The 8243-nt window shown below is 37.8% G+C and overlaps 1 pseudogene; it reads left to right on the top strand.

The window, feature by feature from the left end:
* The first annotated feature begins 6730 nt into the window (after positions 1-6730).
* LOC102999405 (forkhead box protein K2-like) lies at positions 6731-7885 on the top strand (annotated as a pseudogene).
* The last annotated feature ends 358 nt before the right edge of the window (positions 7886-8243 follow it).

The following is an 8243-nucleotide window of genomic DNA, read 5'->3' as shown; positions in this document are numbered from 1 at the left end:
TAGTGAGTTTGAGTACATAATATGTAGCATGCTGGTATCATTTATCATCAATCCAAGACACTTTGGAGTGTGAAAAGGAATGCTTTAATAATCACCCTAGGAAATCTAGGACTATCCCAGGCAAACCAGGAAATATAGTTGCCCCCATAATATATATTTTCTTTCAAAATGTTAATTTCATTCCCTTTTTATGAAATATTGAAAGAATAATGAAATGGTCCTGGAAAAAATTATATTCTACTATTCTTTCTTTTCCTTACTTTTTCACTTTCATGAGTTTTCAAAAAAGATTCTTAACATTCTGTTATTATTCATGGACCATTTCTTTTAATGTCTTTAAATGCATAAAAATACATAGAATTATAAATAAATAAAACTTTTTACTTTGAGATTCAGGCATTAAAATATTATTAGAAAATGAATTTGTGGTATAGTAATATATGTGCTGCTTTATAAATGCATTAAATAACAAAATATAGTAAGTAGTTTACTATAACTTTGAAGTAGTTTTAAGTGTAACAGTATTTTGAGTTTTATGTTATAAAAATACTTATAATTTCTGTCAGTAACAAAATCATAGATACTGCTAATCTTATTGAAATATGCCGCCTAAATAATAAAGGAAGAAACCTAAATTTCAATTAGATATGAGTGAAAATAAAGATGCATTTCTTCCCTGTCAAATTCAAGGACCTCTTAAATGATTTAACACAAGTTAAGAACACTTGGCTTAGAAAGCCAAAATAGTAAAATAAACAATTTTCCCAATTGGGTCCTAATAATCGTTGTGGCCTTATAAATTAACTTTCCTATAACTTGTCTTCACTTTTCAAAATCACAGAAAATAAGTAAAAATTATGCAGATACGAATTTTATGTAATGTTTTACTAAGGTATTATATTTTTAGCAGTGTTCAAGAGCTACGTGATTTTGGAAATTAATTATCAAAGTTGCCCAAATAACTTATCTGTGATGTCTTCCTCTTAGAGACTGTACCCCCCATTTACCACACTGCAATAAATCAGATGTTACTTTTCTTTCATCTTTATTTTTTGTTAATAAGCTATAGCTATTATACAAGCAGTTAGTAATAGACCTCAGATCTATGTCAATTAGGGCTTCAAGGTTTTTACAATATTTCTGAATGTAAATGACACAGTGCTTTGTGCTTAGTGAAACTGCATCATTTACATCAAATGGTGATGAACCACAATGAACCAATTTTGGAGAAGGTTGCATTTCAAATAAAACTACCCTGGCGCTTCTAGTAGGATTTTCCTTAAGGTCAGAGCTGCTCTTCCTTATTTTCAGAAATGTTTTCAATGCAATTAAGGGATGAACAAATTCTGTTCACCTAGTCAGTTTTCTTAGTATGTTTTCATATGAATCCTAATTAAACTTCTTCAGTCCATCAGCTTTTTAAGAAGTAAAATAATAACATTTCACTTGGGTGATTCTTTACACAGTGCAATAAATGGAGAAGCAATTAAACTGTATACGTTTTGCCTAAATATACATGGAGAACAGGATAAGGGGATTGAAGGCTGAAGCAACTATATGAATGAACAAACAAACAAGATGTGATGCATGTGATAGTATTTGATTTAAAATGTCTTCTCTCAGATTACCTTTAATATATGCTAACTACATAGAAAAGGTAAAAAAAAAAAAAAGGAAAAAAGCAACAATAATACTCTCATAATATTTCTCAAAAACCTAGAATAAATTTCCTCTATGAAGCCAATGGAAAAGACTGAAAAGCCCACTTTTGACCAAAGTGCCCTATGTTGTTAGAAAAGTGTGCTTGTTTAACAGAAAGTAGAATATATCTTTTTGCTTTGCTTCCTGTCTGTTATTGGGTTTGGGCATATAAGGTTTTAACCAACAGGTTATTTGTGAGGTTTTTTTCTTTTTTTTTTTAAGGATGTAGAGGACTGTTCAACCTCTGCTGACCCTGATCAGAAGCACTCTTTTCCTGTTCAGTCTAGAGAATTGACTGGATGGCCAACACAACCTCAGGAAGGTCAGAAAAACAGCTGGAGGTCAGGGACATCAGGAGCTGGGGGTCCAAACACCAACAGGACCACCTTTTCTTCTCTGTCTCTGCTTCTCTCTGCTTGTCATATTTCTTCCCTGAGACTGGCATCTTCTCTGAAGGTCTGGAAACATGGGTTTTCGCTCTTCCCATGATTGATAACCCACTTGTTTACCACAAGAATACATTTTATATATGAAATGTAAAAGATCATTTACTTTATCTTTTGACACAATTGTGCTCCAAAACTTTCTGAGGAAGGACTCAGTTTAGCCTATCTTTAATCAGGGGCCAACTGCTATGCAAATCAACTCTGATTATCCAGACAGAACACTACAAACGGCATCCCCATTGGAAAGACGTGTTTGGAGTGTAGAAAGAAGCAGTTGCCTAGAGTAAGAGGCTGCTCTTTAAGACGGAGCAGTGCTTAAAAAGATAAAACAATACTGCCCACAGTAAGATATGCAATGTAAAAATGATGATTTAAAAGTGGCAATTTATGATTTTTTTTAAAAAGCAGGTCATATTATATACTATAGAAAAATGAGAAAGGACCTACTGTATAGCACAGGGAACTATACTCAATATCTTGTAATAAACTATAATGGAAAACAAACAGACAAGAAAAAACAAAACAAAATCTATAATGGAAAAGAATCTAAAAAAGAAATATACATACATATATGTGTATATATATAACTGAATCACTTTGCTGTATGCCTGAAACTAACACAACATAGTAAATCAACTATATTTCAATAAAATTTTTTTAAAAATTAAAAAATAAAATGAGATTACATTTTCACACCAAAAAGCAAAAAACAAAACAAAACAAAAAAAACTGAGAGAGGAGAATAGGAAATTAGTCCACTAAATTTTTGTTCTACATAATGAAGTAAAAATAATTTAATTACCGAAATAATATAGGTAAGATATATTTTAAGTTATAAAACCAAAGTAAGAGGTAGTTTTAACAAGCAATTTCATTTCTAACCTCTTGCTTATAAGAGACACAACTACAATAAAATAACCAATACATGTTAGAAATAAAATGGTGGGCAGAGATTTATCAAACACATATCAACATAAAGAAAGTAGAAGTAGGAAAACTATTTTAGACAAAGTAGAATTCAAGAGAAACCAAGTTCAATAATTTAATGAATTTTAAGAATGCTTGTATGCCATGAAAAGGTAGAATTTATAGTATAATATTTAAGAAAGTTTACAACCAAATAAAAATTATTCAAATTATATACAGTAAAAACTCATGGGAAGCAAATAAGATGTTAATTGAAACAGTTTTGTGAGAGATTTAACTATACCTTAAAAAACTTTGCATAATATGCATATGACAAAGATATAAAGAATGTAAATAATATAGTAAACTTGGAAATTTATTTAAAAAAACTAAAACTTTTCTTTTCAAGTAGCCACTAGAAAGAATGAATGGCATATTAAGCCATGGGGCAACATCAGTAATTTCCTGAAAAAATAAATCATATGAACTAGAATATTTTTCCATAATGCAATAAATCAGGACCATTAACAAAGGGCTAATAAGCAATTGAAGCTTAGGGAAAAACTATTAAATGCCACTGTATTAAATAAAATTCAAAACTATGATCCCAGAATTTTACAAAATAACTAAAATTAGAATACCACGTTAGATCTCATGGGAGATGAAAACAGCATACTCAAAAACATGACCTTCAATATTTTCATTTTTAAGCAGAAATAAAACAAGTATACTGAATACCCAACTCAATAACTGAGAAAAACAAAACAAATTTATATAAAGGATAATATAATAAGAACCACAAAGGAAATCAGTAAATTATAGAATGTAGTACAAATAAAAATGAATACAATAAATTGTACTTATGAAAAGTTAGCAATAATTCCTGGTAACTCTAAATAAGAGAAAAGATAAACACAAGAAAACAAAATTAGGAATGAGATAAAAGATACAATAACCTATACAAGGAGATAGCAATTATAAGAGAATATGTGAAATTTATCCCCATATTTCTCAAGACATAGTTTTCAACTCTTCTAATTTAAGAATTACCTGTAATATTAAAGATGCAAAAGTTTAGGTCGCTCAGAATTAGAGCTAATGAATGGATCAGAATGTTTGGAGAAGTAGCCAGGAATCTGCATATCTATCAAATGATACTTATTCACATTAAAGTTTGAGAATTACTGCTCTCCACTAAAAAAATGTTTAAATTTCTATTTGTTTGATTTTCTATTAAAATTATGGTACCAAATTTGACTCCAATAGTAATGGTTAAAACACGAAAATGCACAAAAAATTATCTTCACAAAGAATATCTGAACCAAATGCACTTAGAATGTTATAGAAAATGTTTATTAAACAAATAACTGATCAGGCTTCCCTGGTGGCGCAGTGGTTAGGAATCCGCCTGCTAATGCAGGGGACACAGGTTCGAGCCCTGGTCTGGGAGGATCCCACATGCCGCGGAGCAACTAGGCCCGTGAGCCACAACTACTGAGCCTGCACGTCCGGAGCTTGTGCTCCGCAACAAGAGAGGCCGCGACAGTGAGAAGCCCATGCACCGCGATGAAGAGTGGCCCCCGCTCGCCGCAACTGGAGAAAGCCCTCGCGCAGAGACGAAGACCCAACACAGCCAAAAATAAATAAATGAAGAAGCTTCCATTAAAAAAAATAATAAATAAATAAAAAAAATAAATAACTGCTCCAGAGCATTAAAAAGAAGATAGAAGTCACCCAAGTCAAGTTACCAGCAGATTTTCTGATATCCAAGCAGGGTAAAAACAGCATACCAAGCCACCCCAGAGACCAAGTTCATTTTAGACCGTAACACAAGAATTCTAAATTATTAAGAAATAAAATTCAAGAGCACATGAAAGGAATCATCCATGACAATAATGGGGACCTTGAAAAAGAAGTGATCATTTAATAGAATAACATCCTGTGCTCAGGATAAAAACAATGGAAAATATCATAAAGAAAAATAAAAATGGAAAATAAATTAGGAAACACGAAGAGCTGGCAATATAAATATAGCAAATATGACAAGAATGGTTTATAGACTCAATAAATACGCAAATTTTAATTAAAAATTCAGGAAACACTACAATTGAAATTTTGGTGGGGAAAAAAGGCACAGAAATCCACATGGAAAATATACAAATGAGACATTGATATATGAAAATTTCTCAACTTACACAGTAATCAAAGTATTACATATTTTTTAAAAGATAATAAAGCAGTTAAAGCATGAAAATAAGCACTATCACTAACTAGCTAGCAAAGATCATGAAGATGTTGAATAGCAGTGATCTACCCCAAGCATAGGCTTGAAAAAAGGATTCTGAAAAAACATGTGGTCATAATGCAAAAATTATTTTATCAAACACACCCACATGAGGCCAGCTCAAAAGGAATCAACTGAAGTGGGCACCCAATGGAATCTATTTTTAGGAATGGTGATGGTGAAGCTTTTGAGTCCCGTCCCCAGCGTCATTGGACTTGCTAACGTATCTGTACTGGGCTAAGCTGCCTCCATGGGGTTTCTTTGCTGAAGCAACCTCTGTGGTATAATTGAGGAATTGTTCCTCTCTTCATATTCTCTAAGACTGATTCTCAGTCATTATTTTTTTTTCCACCTCTTTATTGGAGTATAAATGCTTTACAATGTTGTTAGTTTCTGCTGTACAACAAAGTGTATCAGCTATATGCATACATATATCCCCATATCCCCTCCCTCTTGGGCCTCCCTCCCACCCTCCCTATCCCATCCCTCTAGGTCATCACAAAGCTTCGAGTTGATCTCCTTGTGCTATGCAGTTGCTTCCCACTAGCCATCCATTTTACATTTGGTAGTGAATATATGTCAATGTTACTCTCTCACTTCATCCCAGTTTCCCCTTCCCCACACCCCCCAACCCCCGTGCCCTCCGTCATTACTTTTTATCAGAGACAATCTCGAGTGAATTCTGTTTGTTGCAACTAAGAACACCGATTCAGAAGCTGGCACTAGTTGCAGACAACTGATACTTAAAAGAATAAATCTGGCATTATTTTTCTTGTTCGATTGGTTCTGAGGTGGTAAGATTATAACTTCTAAACTGTAAACATTCTCTGGCCCAACAGATAACTTATTTACTGTCACCTGTGGTCACCTGGCGTTAAGTGCCCATTTGATGGCAAGACTTTCAAGGACCCAATATCCATTTCTGTAAAACAATGTGATAAGCATGAGGGCTACGAGATGGACCGATGGCCTCTAATTGCGCTGGGATGCTCCAGAAATAAAATGACAAATTCTAATTTGTTTTTTTTTTCAGGCAGAGTCAGAAAATCAAGGTTTTTCTATGCTGTGCTAAATGAATTTGTTGTCTCTTGTAGCCACAGGGTTGAAAGTGGAATAAATACAAGTTAACATACAATCCTGTGGCTTGAAAACTTACACCACCAGCTGAATTGTAATTCTGCCAAATCTCTTATGTAAATGTTAAAAATGAACAGGGCACCAAGAACTGGAACCAGGACTGATGGAAAGATACACATGGTTCACAGCAGCAGGTCTCAGCTGGAGGCGCTACCAGTCCCAGAGCGTTTCCGTCAACGTGTGCGGGTCCTTTGACTTGGGGACGCTACTGGCATTTATCACCTGGGTATGAGTGATTTTAAACGCTCTGAAAAATATGGGAGCCTCAGCTCCGCGGCGGCGGCGGAAGGCGGCCCGGGCCCTGGCAGGCCCATGGCGGCAGCGGGCGCGGCGCTCCCAGGCACGGACAGGCCTCCCGCGGGCGGCGGCGCCGGGGCGCGGGCGGCGGGTCCCCGCCGGGCGGCTGGGCCGTGGCGCGCCTCGAGGGCCGCGAGTTCGAGTACCTGATGAAGAAGCGCTCGGTGACCATGGGGCGCAACTCGTCGCAGGGCTCGGTGGACGTGCGCATGGGCCACTCGAGCTTCGTCTCGCGGCGCCACCTCGAGATCTTCGCGCCCCCGGGCGGCGGCGGCGGCGGCGGCGGCGGCGGCCATGGCGGGGCGGCCCCGGAGCCGTCGGCGCAGCCCGGGCCCGCCGCGGGCGGCGACTTCTACGTGCGCTGCCTCGGCAAGAAGGGCGTGTGCGTGGACGGCGTGTTCCAAAGGCGCGGGGCGCTGCAGCTGCCGCGCGAGTGCACGTTCAGGTTCCCGAGCACAAACATCAAGATCACGTTCACTGCCCTGTCCAGCGAGGGAGAGGGAGAAACAGGGAGCGCCCGAATCCCCCGTGAAGCCCGTGCAGGCTCACATCTCGCCGCTGACCATCAACATTCCAGACGCCACGGTCCACCTCATCAGCCCCCTCCCCTCGCCCACAGGAACCATCAGGGCTGTGAACTCCGCTCCATCCAGCCCCGGGGGAGCAGGGTCTTCAGGGTACAAAATGGGCCGTGTGATACCATCCGACCTCAATTTAATGGCCGACAACTCACAGCCAGAAAGTGAGAAGGAAGCTTCAGGTGGAGACAGCCCAAAGGATGATTCAAAGCCACCTTATTCCTATGCACAATTAATCGTACAAGCAATTACGATGGCTCCTGATAACCAGCCCACCCTAAATGGAATTTATACGCACATCACGAAACACTATCCCTACTACAGGACTGTGGATAAGGGCTGGCAGCTATACGTCTGCTGACATACGTAGCTTTCTGAAGTTTGCACAGAGATGGTTTTCACACTGTTTTACTGAGGAACCCTTTCTTCAAAAGAGACCTCCTCCAGTTGGCCAGTATACAAAACAGATGAACACAGCACTGCCCTGTTTCAATGGTCCACCTGTACTTCCAGCCTGTTCCTAGGCTGCCTGTGAATCCAGGCCTCCTCAGAGGACACTTTGAAATTGGTGCATAGTATTTCCATTGTTTAGCGTTTTAATTTAGTTTAATTTTTAAACCTCTACATTGTGTATGTTTTTCCTTGTTCTGCGTGTCTGTGTTATGTGTAGCCATTTACTAGGTGTTTAGCAGGACCTCACTAATTCAGACAGTACGGGAAAGGGTAAGTTTGAAGTATGGAGTAGTAGAAGCATCACAAAAGAGAGACGAAACATACATTTACATATTTTGAATTTATTAAGTAACCAGGAATGGCTACAGAATTCCTTTGAGGCTTAATGAGTAAATGATCCTTTGAAAAATGCATCTGTTGAACCATAATCATAATCAAGTG

The sequence above is a fragment of the Balaenoptera acutorostrata genome, chromosome 14 (genome assembly GCF_949987535.1).
Source record: "Balaenoptera acutorostrata chromosome 14, mBalAcu1.1, whole genome shotgun sequence".
NCBI classification, from domain to species: domain Eukaryota; kingdom Metazoa; phylum Chordata; class Mammalia; order Artiodactyla; family Balaenopteridae; genus Balaenoptera; species Balaenoptera acutorostrata.
This window is presented reverse-complemented; position numbering and strand designations above follow the sequence as displayed.